The sequence below is a fragment of the Pteronotus mesoamericanus genome, unplaced genomic scaffold, assembly GCF_021234165.1.
Source record: "Pteronotus mesoamericanus isolate MK-2021 breed Mesoamerican mustached bat unplaced genomic scaffold, CSHL_Meso_final contig_35, whole genome shotgun sequence".
In the NCBI taxonomy this organism is placed as follows: domain Eukaryota; kingdom Metazoa; phylum Chordata; class Mammalia; order Chiroptera; family Mormoopidae; genus Pteronotus; species Pteronotus mesoamericanus.
Window position 1 is genome coordinate 739,358 of NW_026555139.1, and position 19,905 is coordinate 759,262.

Here is a 19,905-nt window from a genome sequence, read left to right on the forward strand (position 1 = left end):
TAAAAACACAATGACTCAGAATCCATAAGACATAACCAAAGCAATCTTAAGAGGAAGATTCATAACAGTATAAGCCTACTTCAAGAAGCAAGGAAAATCTCAAATAAACTATCTAAATTTACACTTAAAGGAACTAGAAAAAGAACAACAAAGCCCAAACAGAGCACAAACTGAGTAAAATAAAGGAAATAATAAAAAACAGAGCAAAAAATGAACAAAATAGAGTCTTAAAAATACAAAAATAAATGAAACTTAGAGCTGGCTTTTTGGAAAGATAAGCAAAATTGATAAAAATTTAACTAATCAGGAAAAAAAAAAGGACCCAAATAAAATAGAAGTGAGAGATGATAAGTGACAATTGACACATAGAAATACATAGGAATATAATAAAATACTATGAACAATTATGACAACAAATTGGACAATCTAGAAGAAATGGAAAAATTTCTAGAAACATACAATATTCTGAGATTGAATCAAAGAAGAAATTAAAAATCATAATAGACTAATTACTACTAACAAAATCAAAGTAGGAATCAAAAAACTCCCAACAAACAAAGGTCCTGGACCAGATGGATTCACAGGTTAATTTTACCAAACATTTAAAAAAGAATTAACACCTCTTCTTTTCAAACTATTCCAAAAGGAGGGAAGAGTCCCAAGCTCATTTTACAAGGTCAGCATCACCATATTCCAAAACCAAAGACATTAACAGAAAGAGAAAGTAAGAAAGAAAAGTGTAGGCCATATCCCTGTTGAACATAAATGCAAAAATAATCCACAAAATATTTGGAAACTGAAATCAGCAATACATTAAGAAGATCATACACAATGCTTAAGTGGGATTTGTTCCTGGGACGCAAGGGTGGTTCAATATCTGGAAATCAATTAAAATAATACACCACAAAAACAAAGACAAAAAATAAAAATCATATAATCATATAAATAGATGCAGAAAAAGCATTTGACAAAATCCAGTATCCATTTACGATAAAAAAAATTCCTCAGCTAGGTGGAAATATAGGAAAGATACCTCAACATAATAAAGGCCATACCTGTGAAAAATCCACAACTAACATCATACTCAATAGGAAAATGTAAAAGTGTTTTTCTTAAAATCAGGAACAAGACAAAGATGTCCATTTTCACCACTCTTATTCAGCATAATATAAAAAGTCCTAGAAACATAAACAAAACAAGAAAAAATAAAAGGCATCCAAACTGGAAAGAAAGTAAAATTGTCATTATTTGCAGATAACATGATGCAATGTATAGAGAACCTTAGAGATTCCACCAAAACATTAGTAGACCTGAAAAATTAATTCAGTAATGCAGCAGAATAGAAAATTAACATTCAGACATCTGTTGCATTTTTACACATCATGAATTAACTATCAGAAAGAGAAATTAAGAAACAATCCCATTTACAATAGCATAAAAAAATACCCAGTAATAAATTTAACCAAGGAGTGACACACTCAGGAAATTATAAGACATTGAATAAAAAAATTGAAGAATATATAAATAAATGGAAACATATTCTCTTCTCATGGATAATAAGAATTAACATCATTTAAATGTTCCTACTATGCCAAAGCAATCCATAGATTCAATGCAACTCCTATTTAAAAACCAATGGTGTTTTTCATAAAACTAGAACAAATAATCCTAAAATTTACATGGGACCAAAAAAGTCCCTGAGTAGCCACAGCAATCTTGAGAAAGAACAAAATTGTAGGTATCATGCTACCTGATATCAAACTATACTGCAAAGCTAAAGTAATCAAAACAGCATGGTACTGGCATACAAACAAACACATAGATTAATGGAACAGAATAGAGAGCCCAGGCAAAAACCTATGCCTATGTGGTCAATTAGTATATGACAAAAGAAGAAAGAATATACAAAATGGTAAAGACAGTATCTTCAGTAAATGGTGTTGGGAAAATTGAAGAGATACATGCAAAAATCAAACTGGATCACCTTGTTTTTTATTGAATTTATTGGGGTGACATTGGTTTACAAAGCCATACAAAATTCAAGTGTACAACTCAATGAAACATCATCTGTACACTGCATTGTGTATCCATTGCCCCAAGCAAAGTCCCTTTCCATCCCCATCTCCCAACTTTGCCCACTTCCACTTCCCCCTCACCCCCTTTTCCCTCTGGCTATCACAATGCTGTTATCTGTGTCTATGTGATATATATTTTTTATGTATATACCTATATATACACAAAAAAGCTCAGCCATTGTTAATACAATGAAAACGGTTTGCGTGACATTGATGTAAGCTGGCAGCCAAGGAGAATAGACTGGAATGTGCATGTGTGAACAATGACAACTTGCTGTACTAGTCAGTGGGAGTGGCACACACCATTGAGTGAGCATCTGCACTGTGTGGCCATCACGTTCAAAATGACTGAGCAAGTAGAGCGATGAATCTGCATCAAATTTTGCATTAAGTTTGAACATTCCTCCATGGAAACTATTCAGATGATTCAAAAGGCCACAGCTATGGGCAACTGGTGGTGACTGATAGCTTCATCACAACAACACACCTACTCATGCATCACATCTTGTGCAGAGTTTTTTTGTGAAACATCAAATCACCCAGGTAACTCAGCCCCACTACAGCCCAGATTTGGCACCCCGCGACTGCTGGCTTTTCCCAAAATTAAAATAATCTTTGAAAGGGAAGAGATTTCAGACCCTCACTGAGATTCAGGAAAATACTATGGGATAGCTGATGGCAATTGGGAGAACTGCATGAGGTCCCAAAGTTCCTACTTTGAAGGGGACTGAGGTGTCGTTGTCCTACATACAATGGCTCTTGCACAAGGGTTCCCCTTTCTCCACATCCTCACCAATACTTGTTCTTTGTTGATTTATTGATGATAGACATTCTGGCAGGTGTGAGGTGATATCTCATAGTAGTTTTAATTTGCATCTGATAGCTAGTAATGCTGAGCATTTTTCATATTTCTATTGGCCATCTGTAAGTCCTCTTTGGAGAATTGTCTATTCAGATTCTTTGCCCACATTTTAATTGGGTTGTTTGTTTCCTGTTGTTGAATTGTATATGTTATTTATATATTTTAGAAATTAACTCCTTATCCGATGCATCATTGGCAAATATGTTCTGCTAATCAGTGGGTTCCCTCTTCATTTTGTTAATGATTTTGTTTGCTCTGCAAAGCTTTTTAGTTTGATGTAGTCTCATTTGTTTACTTTTTCTTTTGTTTCCCTTGCCTGAGGAGATATATCAGCAAATATTTCTATAAGGAAAGACTGAAATTTTACTGCCTATGATTTCTTCTAGTATTATTACGGTTTTGTGACTTACACTTGTCTTTGGTTCATTGTGGTTTTTTTCTTGTATATAGTGTAAGTTGTGGTCTGGTTTTATTTATTTATTAATTCATTTTTTTGCATGTAGCTGTCCAATTTTCCCAACATCATTTATTAAAGAGACTATTTTTCTCCATTGTATACTCTCATCTCCTCTGTCAAATACTAATTGACAATAAAGAAGTGGATTTATTTCTGAGCTCTCCGTTCTCTTCCATTGATCTATATACCTGTTCTTTAATGCCAGGCTGTTTGGTTTACAGCGGCTTTGTAGTATAATTTGATATCAGGTAGTGTGATACTTCTGACTTTGTTCTTCTTTCTGAAGATTGTTGAGGCTAACTGGGATATTGTTAGGTTCTATATAAATTTTTGGAATATTTTATGTCTGTGAAATGTCTTTGGTATTTTTTAAAAGATTTTATTTATTTATTTTTAGAGAGAGGGGAAGAGAGAGAAAGAAACATCAATGTGTGGTTGCCTCTTGTATGCACCTAACTGGAGACCTGGTCCACAACCCAAGCATGTGCCCTGACTGGGACTCAATCCATTGAGCCACACCAGCCAGAGTTGTCTTTGGTATTTTAATAGAAATTGCATTGAATCTATAGATTGCTTTGGGTGGTATGGACATTTTAATGATGTTAATTCTTCCAATCCATAAATACAGTATATATCTTCCTCAGTTTCTTTCTTCAATGTCCTATAATTTTCTGAGTACAGGTCTTTTTACCTCCTAGGTTAAATTTATTTTTAGGTACCTTATTTTTTGTTGCAATAGTAAATGATATATTTAAAAATTTCTTTCCTGATAGTTTATTACTGGTGTATAAGAATGCCCCCGATTTCTGAATATTAATTTTATATCCTGTTACTTTTCCAAATTCACTTATTAGGTCTAGTAGTTTTTTTTTTGTAGATTCTTTAGTGTTTTGTATGTACGATATCATGTCATCTGCAAATAATGACAGTTGTACTTCCTCCTTTCCAATTTCTTCCTTTTATTTCTTCCTCCTCTGATTGCTGTGGCTAAGACTTCCAGTACTAAGTTGAATAGTGGTGAAAGCAGACATCCCTCTCTTGATCCTGATCGTAAAGGAAACACTTTTATTTTTGCCCATCAAGTATGATGTTGGCTGTAGTTTTATCATATATGGCCTTTTTACATTGAGGTGTGCTCTTTCTCTTGTCATTTCACTGAGAGTTTTTTATCATAAATAAATGCTGGAATTTAACAAATGCTTTTTCTGCATTTATTGATATGACCAAGTGATTTTTATCCTTCTCTGAGATAAGTATTGCTCTTCCAGCTACTTTTTTGTTCCTGTTTGCATTGAATATTTTTTCATTCTTTTACTTTCAGTTTGTGTGTACATTTTGTCCGAGGTGGGTCTCTTAAAGACAGCATACATATGGGTTAGGTGATTTTATCCGTTCAGCTACCTTATGTATTTTTATTGGAATATTTAATCTGTTCACATTTAAAGTTATTGATAGGTTCTTATCTATTGCCATTTTCTTCTTTTTTTTTAAATTTATTTACTTTTTAAATACATTTGTCTCTGCCTACCCCTCACCACTTTCCCTTGCCCCATCCCTCCTTCCCTCCCTCAGCTCTTCCCCTATGGTTTTGTCCATGAGTCCTTGCTATATGTTCCTTGACTTTCCCCTTCCCTTCTCTTTCCCTGCCCCACCCCTTCCCTCTTGTCTCTGTTGATTTCTTTTCCTTTCAGTGTTGCTGGTCATATTTTCCTTGCATCTTTGCATTGTTGGTTAGGTTCCGCTTATAGGTGAGATCATATGGTATTTGTCTTTCGCCCCCTGGCTTATTTCGCTTAGCATGATGCTCTCCAGTTCCATCCATGCTGTCGCGAAGTTTAGTAGTTCCTTTTTTCTTTCTGCTGCGTAGTATTCCATTGTGTATATGTACCATTACTTTTTGATCCAATCATCTACTGATGGGCATTGAGGTTGCTTCCAACACTTGGCTATTGTAAATTGTGCTGCTATGAACATTGGGGTGCAGAGGTTCTTTTGTATTGGCATTTTGGTGTTCTTAGGGTATAGTCCCAGCAGGGGAATCCCTGGATCAAAAGGCAGTTCCATTTTCAGCTTTCTGAGGAAATTCCACACTGCTTTCCACAGTGGCTGCACCAGTCTGCATTCCCACCAACAGTGTACTAGGGTTCCCTTTTCTCCACAGCCTCGCCAGCACCTGTTGTTTGTGGATCTGTTTATGATGGCCATTCTGACTGGTGTGAGGTGGTACCTCCTGGTGGTTTTGATCTGCATTTCTCTGATGGCTAGTGATGCTGAGCATCCTTTCTAATGCCTCTGGGCGATCTGTATCTCCTCCTTAGAAAAGCATCTGCCCAGGTCCTTTGCCCATTTTTTGATTGGATCATTTGTCTTCTTGGAGTGGAGTCGAGGGAGTTCTTTATATATTTTGGAGATCAAACCTCTATCTGATGTATCATTAGCAAATATATTTTCCCAAATGGTTGGCTCCCTTTTCATTTTGCTGATGTTTTCTTTCGCCGTGCAGAAGCTTCTTATTTTGATGAGGTCCCACTTGTTTATTCTTTCCTTTATGTCCCTTGCTTTAGGAGACATAGCAGTGAAAAAATTGCTGCGTGGGATATCTGAGAGTTTCCTGCCAATGTTCTCCTCTAGGACTTTGATGGTGTTGCGACTTCTATTTAAGTCTTTTATCCATCTTGAGTTTATTTTTGTGCATGGTGTCAGCTGATGATGCAATTTCAATTTTTTGCATGTAGCCGTCCAGCTCTCCCAACACCATTTGTTGAAGAGGCTGTTATTGCTCCATTTTCTGCTTCTGCCCCCATTGTCAAATATTAGATGCCCATAGAGACCTGGGCTTATTTCTGGGCATTCTATTCTGTTCCACTGGTCTATGGGTCTGTCCTTGTGCCAGTACCAGATTGTTTTGAGTATGGTGGCTTTGTAGTAGAGTTTGATGTCCGGTATTGTGATCCCTCCTACTTTGTGTTTCTTTCTCAAAATTGCTGCGGCTATTCGGCGTCGTTTATGGTTCCATATAAATTTTTGAAATGTCTGTTCTATTTCTGTGAAATATGTCATTGATATCTTAATAGGGATTGCGTTGAATCTATAACTTGCTTTGGGGAGTATGGACATTTTGAGGATATTAATTCTTCCAATCCATGAGCACGGTATATGCTTCCATTTCTTTGTGTCTTCCTTAATTTCTTTTTTCAATGTTGTATAGTTTTCTGCATACAGGTCTTTTGTGTCTTTGGTTAAATTTATCCCTAGGTACTTTATTTTTCTTTTTGCTATATCGAATGGTATTTTTTTTCTGATTTCTTCTTCTTCTATTGCATTGCTGGTGTACAAAAACGCCTTTGATTTCTGAATGTTGACTTTGTATCCTGCTGTTTTGCCAAATTCACTTATTAGGTTGAGGAGTTTTTTGGTAGAGTGTACAGGGTTCTCTATGTACACTATCATGTCATCTGCAAACAATGATAGTTTTACTTCCTCCTTTCCTATTTGGATGCCTTTTATCTCTTTCTCTTGTCTGACCACTGTGGCTAGGACTTCCAATACGATGTTGAAAAGAAGCGGTGAGAGTGCACATCCTTGTCGTGTTCCCGATCTTAGTGGGAAAGCTTTCAGTTTTTGCCCGTTGAGTATGATATTAGCTGTAGGTTTTTCATATATGGCCTTTATTACGTTGAGGAATGCCCCATTGATTCCCATTTTGCTGAGTGTTTTGATCATAAATGGGTGCTGTACGTTGTCAAATGCTTTTTCTGCATCTATCGAGATGATCATGTGGTTTTTGTCTTTTCTTTGATTTATGTGATGTATCATGTTTACTGATTTGCGTATATTGAACCATCCCTGCATCCCTGGGATGAATCCCACTTGATCGTGGTGGATAATCTTTTCAATGTATTGCTGGATGCGGTTTGCCAATATTTTGTTGAAGATTTTAGCATCTATGTTCATCAGCGAAATTGGCCTGTAGTTTTCTTTCTTTGTAGGGTCTTTATCTGGTTTTGGGATCAGGGTGATGCTGGCCTCATAGAAGGAGTCTGGGAGTCTTCCCTCCTCTTGGATTTTTTGGAATAGTCTGAGAAGGACAGGGGTTAGCTCTTCCTTAAATGTTCTGTAAAATTCTCCTGGGAAACCGTCTGGCCCTGGGCTTTTGTGTGCTGGGAGTTTCTTCATTACTGCTTCAATTTCCCCAGCTGTTATCTGTCTGTTCAAGCTTTCTGTTTCTTCCTCCTTCAGTGTTGGAAGATTATACTTTTCTAAAAATTTGTCCATTTCATCAAGATTTTCAAATTTCTTGGCATATAATTTTTCATAATAGTTTCTGATGATCATTTGTATTTCTGTGGTATCAGTTGTTATTTCTCCTCTTTCATTTCTGATATTATTAATTTGGGTCCTCTCCTTTTTTTTCTTGATGAGTCTGCTTAAAGGCTTGTCAATTTTATTTATTTTTTCAAAGAACCAGCTTCTGGATTGGTTGATCCTCTGAATTGTTCTTTTTGTCTCTAGGTCATTCAGTTCTGCTCTAATCTTGACTATTTCCTTCCTTCTACTTGCTCTGGGATTTATTTGTTGTTGTTTGTCCAGTTCTTGAAGTTGTAGTGTTAGGTCTTTTATTTGAAATGTTTCTATCTTTTTTAGGTAAGCCTGTATTGCTATGAACTTCCCTCTCAGGACCGCCTTTGCTGTGTCCCATAGGTTTTGGACAGTTGTCTGTTCATTTTCATTTGTTTCCAGAAATTTTTTGATTTCTTCTCTTATCTCATTATTGACCCATTCATTGTTTAATAGTCTACTGTTCAGTCTCCATGAGTTTGCAAGTTTTTGAAGTTTCTCTTTGAGGTTGATTTCGAGTTTCAAGGCCTTGTGGTCTGAGAAAAAGTTTGGTATTATTTCAATTTTCCTGAATTTCCTGAGGCTTGCTTTGTGTCCTATCATGTGGTCTATCTTTGAAAAACTGCCATGAGCATTTGAAAAGAATGTGTATTTTTCTTCTTTGGGATGTAAGGTTCTATATATGTCAGTTAAGTCTCTTTGATTCAGTGTGTCATTCAGCGCCACGATATGTTTATTAATGTTTTGTTTGGAAGATCTGTCCATTTTTGACAGTGGGGTGTTGAAATCCCCTACTATCAGTGTGTTGCTGTCTATATCTTTTTTGAAGTCATCCAACAATTTCCTTATAAACTTGGGGGCTCCTATATTGGGAGCATATAAGTTTACAATGTTGATGTCTTCTTGATAGATTCTTCCTTTCAGTATGATAAAGTGCCCCTCTGGGTCTCTCTTTATGGCCTTTGTTTTGAAATCTACTTTGTCTGATACAAGTATGGCAATGCCAGCCTTTTTCTCATGCCCATTTGCTTGGAATATTATTTTCCATCCCTTTACTTTCAATCTGTGTAGGTCTCTTGCTCTGAGGTGGGTCTCTTGTAGGCAGCATATGTGTGGGTCATGTTTTCTTATCCATTCAGCTGCCCTGTGTCTTTTGATTGGGGCATTTTGTCCATTCACATTGAGAGATATTACTGATAGAAACTTACTCATCTTTTCTCTTTGTACTTGTGTTCCTCTCTGTCTCATTCTTTTCCTCCATCTTCTTAAACCAGTCCCCTTAGCATATTTTGGAGTGCTGGTTTGGTGGAGATGTATTCTTTTAGTATTCTCTTGTCTCGGACTCCGTATTTCCCCTTGTATTTTAATGGAGAGCCTAGCTGGGTAGAGCAGCCTTGGCTGTAGGCCCTTGCTTTTCATGGCTTGGAATATTTGTTGCCATTCCCTTCTGGCTTGTAGTGTTTCTGTTGAGAAGTCAGCTCCTAGGCGTATTGGGGCCCACTTGTATGTTACTTTCTCCTTCTCCCTTGCTGCCTTGAGATTTCTCTCTTTGTCTTTGACATTTGCCATTTTAATGATGATGTGTCTTGGAGTGGACCTCCTTGGGTCCCTCTTGAGTGGGGTCCTCTGTGCCTCCTGGATCCATGAGAGCCTTTCTCTCCTCAAATTAGGGAAATTTTCCATCATTACTTTTTCGAGGAGGTTCTCTATTCCTTGCTCCTCCTCTTCTTCTGGTATCCCTATTATACGGATATTCTTGCGTTTCAGGTTGTCCTGCATTTCCCTAAATGCCTCTTCATTCTTTTTGAGCCGTTTTTCCATTTCTTGTTCTTTCCAGGAGCTTTTTTCTACCTTGTCTTCCATCTCACTGATTCGATCCTCAGCTTCATCCAGCCTGCTTTGGATTCCTTCTACTGTGTTCTTCAATTCAGAAATCGTATTCTTCATATCCTCTTGTGTCTTCTTGATAGTTTCTATGTCCTTTTCCAGGCTGATATAGTTTGCTGTGAGATCCTTATAGTTTCTCTACAGTTTCTCATAGTTCTCTTTGAGCTGGCTGAGCTCATTGAGCTACCTTAGAACCATTGTTTTAAATTCCATATCTGATATTTCCCTTGCCTCTATTTCATTGAGCTCTCTCTGTGGGGAGTCCCCTTTTCCACTCATTGGAGGGGAACTTCTTTTTCTTCCCATTTTTGTGAGAGTCTGTTAAGTATTTTTGTCCTTTACTTTTCTTTCTTGGCTTGCCTCTAATGATGTCAGTTGTTCACTCTATAGGGCCTTGGGTTGTTTGTTTGAGCCTTTCAGGAGTCTAATGCCTGTGTCTGACTCCTGCTTGGAGCAGCTCTGTGACCCCTTCGGTCAGGGCTGGGCTATTTTTTGGGATCTCTCTGCGCTCTCACGAGAGCTCCTTGAGCGTGTTCCCAGCGCGGCAGGGTCCCCCACCAGCCTGGGCTTGCATGTGCTTGCCCCAGACCAGGGGGCTTATTCGCAACCTCGCGTACTCATCTGGCTCCCCTTGGCACGCGATCTTCGCGGCACTGGTCAGTTTAGGGTCTTCCATTGTGTATTTTCCCCGCTTTTGGCTCTTTGGGTGCATTGCTTGCCCTCGCCAAATGGGGACTACGGAAATGAGAGGAAATCAGTTCTAGGACTCTCCGGTTAATCCTGTTTCTGGTCTCTCCTCCAGAGACTCTGGGCAGCTCTCCTAATTTTGTGGGCCGCTCCGCAATAGCGGCGGGCAGGTCAATTTATGCCTGCCCTTGCTGCTCTGCGCACTCCCTCGCAGGCCGTATGGGTGCCAGTCTGTGGGAGGTCTTGCCGGCCGGTGCAAGCGTTCGCCAGCCCACGTGGGTCACACACACGCTCGCCAACCCTCGCCGGTCACTTGGCGCAAGTGTGCGTGCCTGCTCTGGGTGTTTTGGGGGTGTCTATGTGTGCTTTTCTGCTTTTGGCTCTTTGGGGGTGTGGCCTCTTCCCTCGCAATGGAGACTATGGCAAGGAGAAGGAGTCGGGACTCCCCGGTTCCTCCTCCAGTTCTTTCCCCAATGCCTCCGTTTCTAGTCTCCCCTCAGGGGCGTCTGGGCAGTTCTGTGACCCCTTCGGGCAAGGATCCACCCCCTGTGCGGACTGCTTTTCAATCACAGGCAGTCTGGTTCATGCGCGCCCTGCTTCTGCCTCTTTGGGGTCGCACCTTTCCAGCCCACAATGGAGACTACGGAACGGGGAGGGAGTCGGGACTCCCCAGTTCCTCCTCCCGTTCTTTCCCCAACGCCTCCGTCTCCAGTCTCTCCTCAAGGCTCTCCCAGCCAGTCTGCACTCAGCCCCGCAGCTAACATGTGTACAAGCTGTGTGCAGAGCGCACAAAAGGCAGGTTAATTGATTCCCTTACGCCTGAGCGAGATGGTAGCTGCAGAGTGGGAAGTGCGTTATCACCCGGGCTCCACCGGCTGCCGGCTGCCATGTCAGTTCTCTTCACAAAGTTTTCCTCACCATTCTTTTCCCAGGCACCAGCCCACCCTGCTGCCGCCTCTACCCAGCGACCAAGGAGGGTGGCTGCCACTGCAACTTTTGCGTTTGCCCTTTAAATGTCTTTTTGCATCCCCAGCCACCTGTCTCTGGCAGAGAGCGCCCCTAAGCTTTTTGGGGTTGCGTTTTGTCTGTATTTTCTTGGCTTTAGCTGCTGTAGTTTAGGGGTTCCTGTTTATGATTCAGACCCCGTTCTTCTCGGGGGGAGCTAACTGGCCGTTTCAATGTCCCTCTGGTGCCAGTGCCTGTGGGCACCCAGCCCACCCTCTCGAGCCTCCACAGCAATTCTCACCCGTTGGGATGTGTGAGAGTAGAATCCACTGTCCGCGGCACCAAGGCTCCTCTCCCAGTATCGCTCCACTGCTTTCCAGGTGATTACTCCATTATTTAGTTGCAATTCCAGTTTGGTTTTGGGAGGAGGTCAGCGTGACTCCCATTCACTCCTCCACCATCTTCTCTCCACCATTTTATTCTTTACACATATGTTCTTTTCTATTTTTTTTCCTTATTCTTCTTAAAGCAAGCCTTTTAACATTTCTTGCAATACTGGTTTTATGGTAATGAACTCCATTAGCTTTTCTTTGGGAAGCTCTTTGTTTCATATTCAATTTTAAATGATAGCCTTGCTGGATAGACTAGTCTTGGATGTAGGTCTTGCTTTTCATTACTTTTAATAGTTCATGCCAGTCTCTTCCAGCCTGGTGTTTCTGTTGAGAAACCATCTGTCAGCTTTATGGGAACTCGTTTGTAGGTAACTAGTTGCTTTTCTCTTGCTGTTCTTAAGATTCTCTCTTTGTTTTTAATCTATGGCATTTTAATATAATGTATCTTGGTGTAGGCCTCTTTGGGTTCATCTTGATTGGGACTCTCTGTGTGCTTCTTGGACTTGTATGACTTTTTCCTTCAACAGGTTAAAGTTTTCAGCCATTATTTCTTCACACAGGTTCTCTATCCCTTGCTTACTCTCTTCTTCCTCTGGTACATTATGTGAATGTTGTTATTCTTGATGTTTTCCCAGAGGTCCCTTGGACTGTCCTCATTTAAAAACAAAAATCCTCTTTTCTTTTTGATGTTCTGCTAGTGTGCTCACTGTTATCTTGTCCTCTAAATTGCTAATTCTATCTTCTGCTTCATCGAACCTGCCGTTATTCCTTCTAGTGTATTCTTCATTTAAGATGCTGTATTCTTCATTTCTGACTTGTGCTTTTTTATGGTTTCTATATCCTTTTTAATGCTTACTATCCCTTTGTTTACACTCTCACTGAGATCATCCATTCTTCCCCTAAGATTCATGAGCATCCTTATAACCATCATTTTAAACTCTGCATCTGGTACTTTGGTTGCTTCTGTTTTATTTAATTCTCCTCTTGATCATATCTCTTGTTATTTAATTTTGGGAATATTTCTTTGTCTCTCCATTTTGTCTGCCCTATTGTGTTTGCCTCTGGTATTAGGTAGATCTGCTATGACTCCCAATATAGGTGCTTTGCTGGTCTCAGTGGCGCAATATTCTTGGATCACCTGAGGTAGGTGCTCCAGGAGTGATTCTTGTGTGTGTTATGTGCCCTCTCCTGTTAGGGGTTAACTCTTGAATGCTGTTGGCCAATTTGTGGGTAGAGTTAACACTCAGGCTGGGTGACTATAAAGATTGACCTCGTTCAGTGCGTATGACCCACTGTTTAGGGGCTGCGCCCAGAGGCAGAGTTGTTTCCAGCAGGGTCTGGTATCTGTCAGAGTTCCCTTTTGGGTTTGCTGCTTGTGTGGCTATTTGGGTCAAGCTATGGTGTACTTTGAAGCCCACCACTGGTTATGTTGGTACTGGGTACCCTTGGCCAGGGCTCTGGTGAAGGTTGATGTTAGACGTTGTATGTAACCAGCGTTAGGCTACCTGTCTGGAACTACCTTGCTATTTACTGTTTGTGGCTGCATCTACTGGGCTTGGGTATGTGTGGGAAGTGCCAAGCTGTGTTCAAGGGTAAGCTTTATAAAGTTTTGAACTGGGGGGCAGATTAATAAATGTCCAAATCTTTCTGAGGTCAGCACATACCTGTCACCTACTCCACCCCCGCCTTGAGGTTGCCTGGACTTCCTCCAGAGTCTTATGAAGAAAGGTTGTATAGTGGGCCCAAGCTTGCCATGCCTCACTGACCATTCCATATGGCTTAAGCTTGTAGTGCAGGATGACAGGGTTGGGAGGATAGGACTAGTGGGTTCCCTACTTGGAGGTAGCACCATCATGTACTCAATGGAGAGAATGTGGCCCCTACTCCAGAGCCACACCACTCAATCTCTGCTAGATTTTCCAAATTAGGTGCCCCAGGAGGAGTGCACCACAGGTTCAGGTTGGGTGCAGCCAGCTGTCCTCATTTCAGGAGCAAGCTCAGATGGATGGGGCCACCAGGACTTGGGCAAACAGATCAAGAAAGCTCTTCACTGGGGCTAGCACTGGCTGTATCATGAGAGTGGGATGAGCTGCGCTCCTCCCTTTAACTCTGTAGCCACACTTGCTCAGTTCGGGACTGGAGCTTCTGAGGGAGATGCACTCCAAATGTTCTGGCTCTGGGCAGAGATGTCCTCCCCTGGGGAACTTAGCCCAGCAGAACAGGGCCAGAGGGACTTATAAGAATCAATCAAAGCAGTCTTCAGTTGGGGATGGCACTAGCCTTCACGATGGGGTCAAGCTGCATGCCTCCCCCTAGTTCCATAGCCATGCCACCAGAGACCCTGAGTGGAGGTCGGAGGGGTTATCACCAAAGGTTCCAGCCCTGAGCTCTGCCCCTTTCCCCTGCAAAGCTCAGCTCAGCAGGATGGGGCTAGTGGGATTTGGAATCCACATCAAGGCAGCCCTCTTTTGGGAGTGTTGCAGGCCTGTATGAGGGGAACAGGCTGCATGCCTTCTCTTAGCTCCACAGCAGTAGCAGTAGCAGTAGCAGTAGCAGTAGCAGTAGCTGTAGCAGTAGCAGTAGCAGTAGCAGTGCTGCCAGTGACCCTGACAAAGGAGTCTTCTGTTGTGGATGATGCCTGCTGAGCCTGTGAGGAGGTGGGGGTGTGGCAGAGTTTAACCCCTGCTGCAAAGCCATACAGTTCAATGACCATCTGAGATTCTGCCTATAGTTTCTCCAGAAAAAGGGTGCACCAGAGATCCCTGTTGAATACAGCCAATAGTCCTTTCTGTTGGACTCCAGCTTGGCATGGTGGTGTCACCAGTATTTGGAGAACCAGGTTAGCACACTTCCTCCTGCTGGTACAGTAAGAATAGGGTTGATTGACCCTGGGAGATAGTGCCTGAGGATGGTGTGGGATACGGACTCAGGACAGGGATCTCAGTAGCTGACCCTCCAAATCTCTCTCCAGAGCCATGCCACCCAGATCTTCTCTTTATGACCTCCATATGCCTTGAGTCACCTTCCCTTTACCTGAGCCCTGGCACCCAAGAGTGAGCTCCTGTGCTTTGGTCCTTTAATAGAGCGCCCAGGATTCTAACAGATTCCCTCCTCTTCCCAGCAAAGTCCCCACTGATTTTCACTGCCAGATGCTATGCAGGTTCCCCTTCCTGGCCCTGGTGCTGGTTTGTGGGTCCCCACATGGGGTTGAGACCCCATGCTTCTCAGGGGGGATTTTTGCAGTCAAGATATCCCACTGCATCTCAGTGCAGGGACCAGTCCTCTTCGTATCTCTACCCTTCTTACCAGTCTCTGGGTAGCTTCTTCTATAAACCCGTGGATATAATACTCCTCTTCAGTTGTCCTTCAGTTGGTTTTTCAGGTTTATTGCTCCATAAATCTGGCTTGGCACCAGGAGAAGGTATGTGTGTAGCTTTCACCTACTCTACAACCATCTTGGATCCCTAGACCACCTTCTTATACCACGTATAAAAATAAACTCCAGATGGATTAAAGACTTAAACATAATATCCAAAAGCATAAACTCCTAGAAGAAAGAAAACATGGGCAGTAAAATCCATGACATTGCTCTTAGTAATATTTTTTCTTATATATCTTCTCAGGCAAGGGAAACAAAAGGAAAAATAAACAATTGGTACTACATTAAACTAAATAGTTTTTGAACAGTCAAGGAAACTATCAACAAAACTAAAAGACACCCTACTAAATGGAATAAGCTATTTACTAATGAGACATACAATAAGGCATTAGTATGCAACACTTAAAAAAAAAAAAAACTCATACAACACCAAAAAAAGCAAGCAATCTAATTAAAATGAGTCACCTCACACTTGTCAGAATGGCTAACATTCATAAATCAACAAACAACAAATGTTTGTGAGGATGTGGAGAAAAGGGAACATTTGTGTACTGTTGGTGGTATTGCAAGTTGGTGTAGCCACCATGAAAACAGTATGGAAGGTCATCAAAAAAATTAAAAATAGAGCTATCATATGACCTAGCTATTTCACTTCTGGGATTTATCTGAAGAAATGCAGAACTCTAATTTGAAAAGATTACATGTACTCTGTATTCATCACAGCATTATTTATAATAGCCAAGTTATAGGAGCCACCTAAGTGTCTATCAGTAGATGACTGCATATGTTCAGCCATAAAAAAAAGTATGAAATTTTACTATTTGTGACCATATGGAAAAACCCTAGAGGGTATTATGCTAAGTGAAATAAATCATGCAGAGAAAGACAAATACGATGTGGTTTCATTTATTAGGACTCTGAAGAACAAAATAAAGAAACAAACAAAAACAGAAATAAACTCATAGATAAAGAGAACAGAGTGATTGTTTCCAGATGGAAGGGGGATGGGGGACTGTGAAGGAAAGGTAAAGGGATGAAGAAATACAAATTTGTAGTTACAAAATAGTCAAGAGGCTATAAAGTAAAGCATAGGCAATATAGTCAATAATATTGTATAATGTTTGTGGCTAGGTGGGCACTAGAATTATCAGAGGATCACTTAGTAGGTTATATAAATGTCTAGCCACTATTGTGTGTCACACTGCGCGCGGCTAGACGGGGCGTGCCTCCGCGGGGGAGCACCGCAGAGAGTGCAGGGCTCCCTGAACCTGAGGGAAACCAGCAGGGGCCAGCTGAAAAGGGGGCATGGCTCTGAATCCCACAGAGCCTATCCTGGGGTTGTCATGGAAGAGGGGGATAAACACAAAATGTTGCAAATACTTCTCTGTTTGCTGGGAGAGCAGACAGGGGCACTTCCCTCTTACTAGAGAAGGCCGTGGTACATTGCTCTAGTGGGGAAGACCCTGTCACCCTTTGTTCCAAGGCTTTTGCTGAAAATCTTATCAGTGGGGTATGTAACAGGAATGCATATGTTATCTCATTACATCAGTATGGTAAGTTTCACAGTGAATATATGATGTTTTTAACAGACAAGTGACAGAGGTACACTGATTTACATGGGTCCAAGAGGAGACTAGAATCAACAATAGAGACTATCGATAAGGGGAAAGTAGACTTAAAGGCCCCTTAAAGATATAGGGTAAGTAGTGTAAACAATGTAAATGTCCTAAGGATATAGGGTAAGGCATATAAATAAAGTAAAGGTCTTATGCAACATGAGCTGACCAGAGATTTGAGGAACAAAGCACATTCTAAAGAATTTACTTTTAGACCTGATTTCACCAGGACCTACCAGATCTGATTTAGGGCTGTTTTTCCTGCACTGTTTCAAGCCTGAGCCAGGCAGGGTGGGGGACGGGGGGAACCACCAAAGGATAAGGAGACAGCTTCTCAGCTGTAATGAGGACTCTGGCCATGTTCAAGTCAAGCCAAGAGGTGTGGGGGCCTTTTTGCCTCTTCTCCGTGTTCCCCAGTTTCTTGTCTGCTGCCAATATCAACTGGGACCTGTCTTAGGTTGTATACCTCAGCTCAAGGTAACTTACCCATAATTGATCACCAGTCCTCCATGGCAAAGCAGAGAGGCAGGGGACAGTTCAAGGCTCCTCAGGAGCCTGTTTCTCCAAGGCTGCCTGATTATTTCCAGCCTTGAGGCCCTCTAGCCTATTGGCAGGGTTATAGCTCCTGAAACCAGGCAGGGTGTTTCCCAACAATGCTGTACATCTAAAACTAATTTGAAATATATTGAATGCCAGCTGTAATTAAACATTTTTTAATTTAAAAATTTCATTAAAAAGTGACACAATTGCAGAAAAAATTTGGTACCCCATTGCCTGTAATAACTAGTTAAACCTCAAATTCCTCTTAAATGTAACTTTGTGAGGGGTCCAGAATAGATTTGGATAGTGTTTAGTCTACCAGAAGAGAGTGTTTTGTTGTTGTTTTTTTCCTTGAGAAGAGTCATGTCCTAAAACATGGACTGTGTTTTGGCAAAATTATAATTTATCTTTTGAAACTTTATGCCTATATTCTGCTAAAGATGAGAATAAATGGAATCCTCTCAGCAAAGTAGAACACCTTCTACAAATTGTGTAAGAACTGAATCACAAGGAAATTTTTGATTAAGTCTTTTTTAAAAAATTTTTATTTATTTATTTTTAGAGAGGGGAAGGGAGAGAGAAAGAGGGAGAGAAGCATCAATGTGTGGCTGCCTCTCAAGCGTCCCCTACTGGCGACCTGACCTGCAACCCAGGTAGATGTCCTGACTGGGAATCAAATTGGCATCCCATTGGTTCACAGGCTGGTACTCAATCCACTGAGCCACATGAGCCAGGGATGATTATTTAAGCCTTGATCAAAGACCTGGATAAAATAGCAGTAAGCTTCAGTCAACCCTGAAGGAATGACTGTCCAGAAGGACTGCTGTCCTCCCCAGATAAAAGCAAATAGCTATTGACCGTCATTATTGAACCTTAAAAAGAATGAAATTCTGACATATGCTACAACATGGATAAATTTTGAAAACATGCTAAGTGAAATAAGCCAGGCACACAGAGACAAATGCTGTATGATTCCACTTATATGAAGTACTTAAAGTAGTGAATTCATGGAGACAAAAGTTGAATGGTGTTTGCCAGGGTCTGGGAGAAGGGACAGTGGGAAGTTAGTATTTAACAGATACTGAGTTTCCGTTTAGGTAAGTGAAAAATTTCTGAAGATGGAAATTGGTGCTGGTTGCACAACAATGTGAATGTACTTGATGCCACTGAACTGTAAACTTAAAAATGGTTAAAATAATAAATTTTATGCACACGCACACACACATATACAAAGTTATTGACTGTCCTGTTCCATGAGCACACTGGAAAAAGCTGAGTAAAGATTCACTACAGCAAGGGGCTTCAGCAAGTGGTTTGATATGGGGGACTCCAGCCTACGAAGTCCCCAGATTTGCTGCGGATGGAAGAATCACTCCAGACTCAGTTTGCCTGTCAAGGAAGGGGGATGGTGATTCCCTCTAGTGGGGAATGCCCCGAGCCCCCATGCTCAATGGCTTTTGTTGAAAGGGTTACCAGTGGGGGATAGGTAGCAAGAATGTATAGGTAATCTAATTACATAAGTATGTTAATGTTTACAGAGAATAGGTGATGTTTGAAGACGACAAATGGCAAGAAACACATGAAATTGCTTGGTTCCAAGATGAGTGTAAACATAATGGTGCCAAATGATTTAGGGTCAGGGTTGATGAATAACGTAAATTTCCTTCCCAGCGTGAGCTGGTTATCTGGTGTGAGAATAACAGAGCTTGAGGGAGAAAGAAAGCATGCTTCAAGGAGTGTAATTTACTTCTAGGCCTGATTTCCCCCTGGGGGCCCTCAGAGCTATTATCGGGTCCTACCTATCAAGCGCATTACCAGTTTTCCTGCCAAAGACTTAAGTAGCCTCTCCCAGGCCCCAGCTTGACTGGGACTACAGTCCTCAATGCCACTCAAAGTGGCCCCCAGCAGTTTGCAGGATGGTATCTGAGTTTGAGGAAATGAGTAACAGTGATTTTGTTGGTGGCCCTTTAGTCTTAAATAAATGGATGTCCTTGTCCACTTGGTTTCTTTACCTCCAGGATGCATGTATTACAAGGGCTAAAGCAGGGCATGAGAAGACCTCTGGATCTGAGGCTTCAACTACAGGTTGACCCCCCTTCTTTTGCTTCTGGCTTCAAGGGATATTGGGGAGATTTGAGTAATGGTAGTTAAGCTCTATCTGAATTTTAACAGGTTCTGCTCCAATTATTTTTTCCTTATCAGTGTTGAGTACAGTGTCAAGTACTTACCTGGCATATGCATCAAATATAATAGAGAAAGCAAAGATATATACAGGACAGAATCAACTTGCTTATAAATAGAGGAGTCCTCTGGAATCTCACAAATAGCCCTGAATACTCTGATGTTCATTCAAAGTTGCAAAGACTCTCATTAAATTTGCAGAAAGGTGTCACAGAGCAAGAAAGAATGTTTTGCAATCACGGTTCCTGGGCTTACAGTTAAATGCTGGGAAACAGAGGAAAATCTGTGGATTATTTGAAATGTTTAATGCCTGTATCTGTTTATGTTTACTCCCAAAAAAGAGGCTGAGCAAAGATGGCAGAGTTTAATGCAGAAAGAGTAGTACTTGTATTTACCAGAAATTGACGAGGTTGAAATATATAATGGGTAGAACTCTGCCTAACCACAAAACATGTTCAAATTCTCACCCTTAGAACCATGAATTTGATCTTATCTGAAAATAGGGTCTTTGAAGATGTAGTCAGGATAAGATTATACTGGATTAGG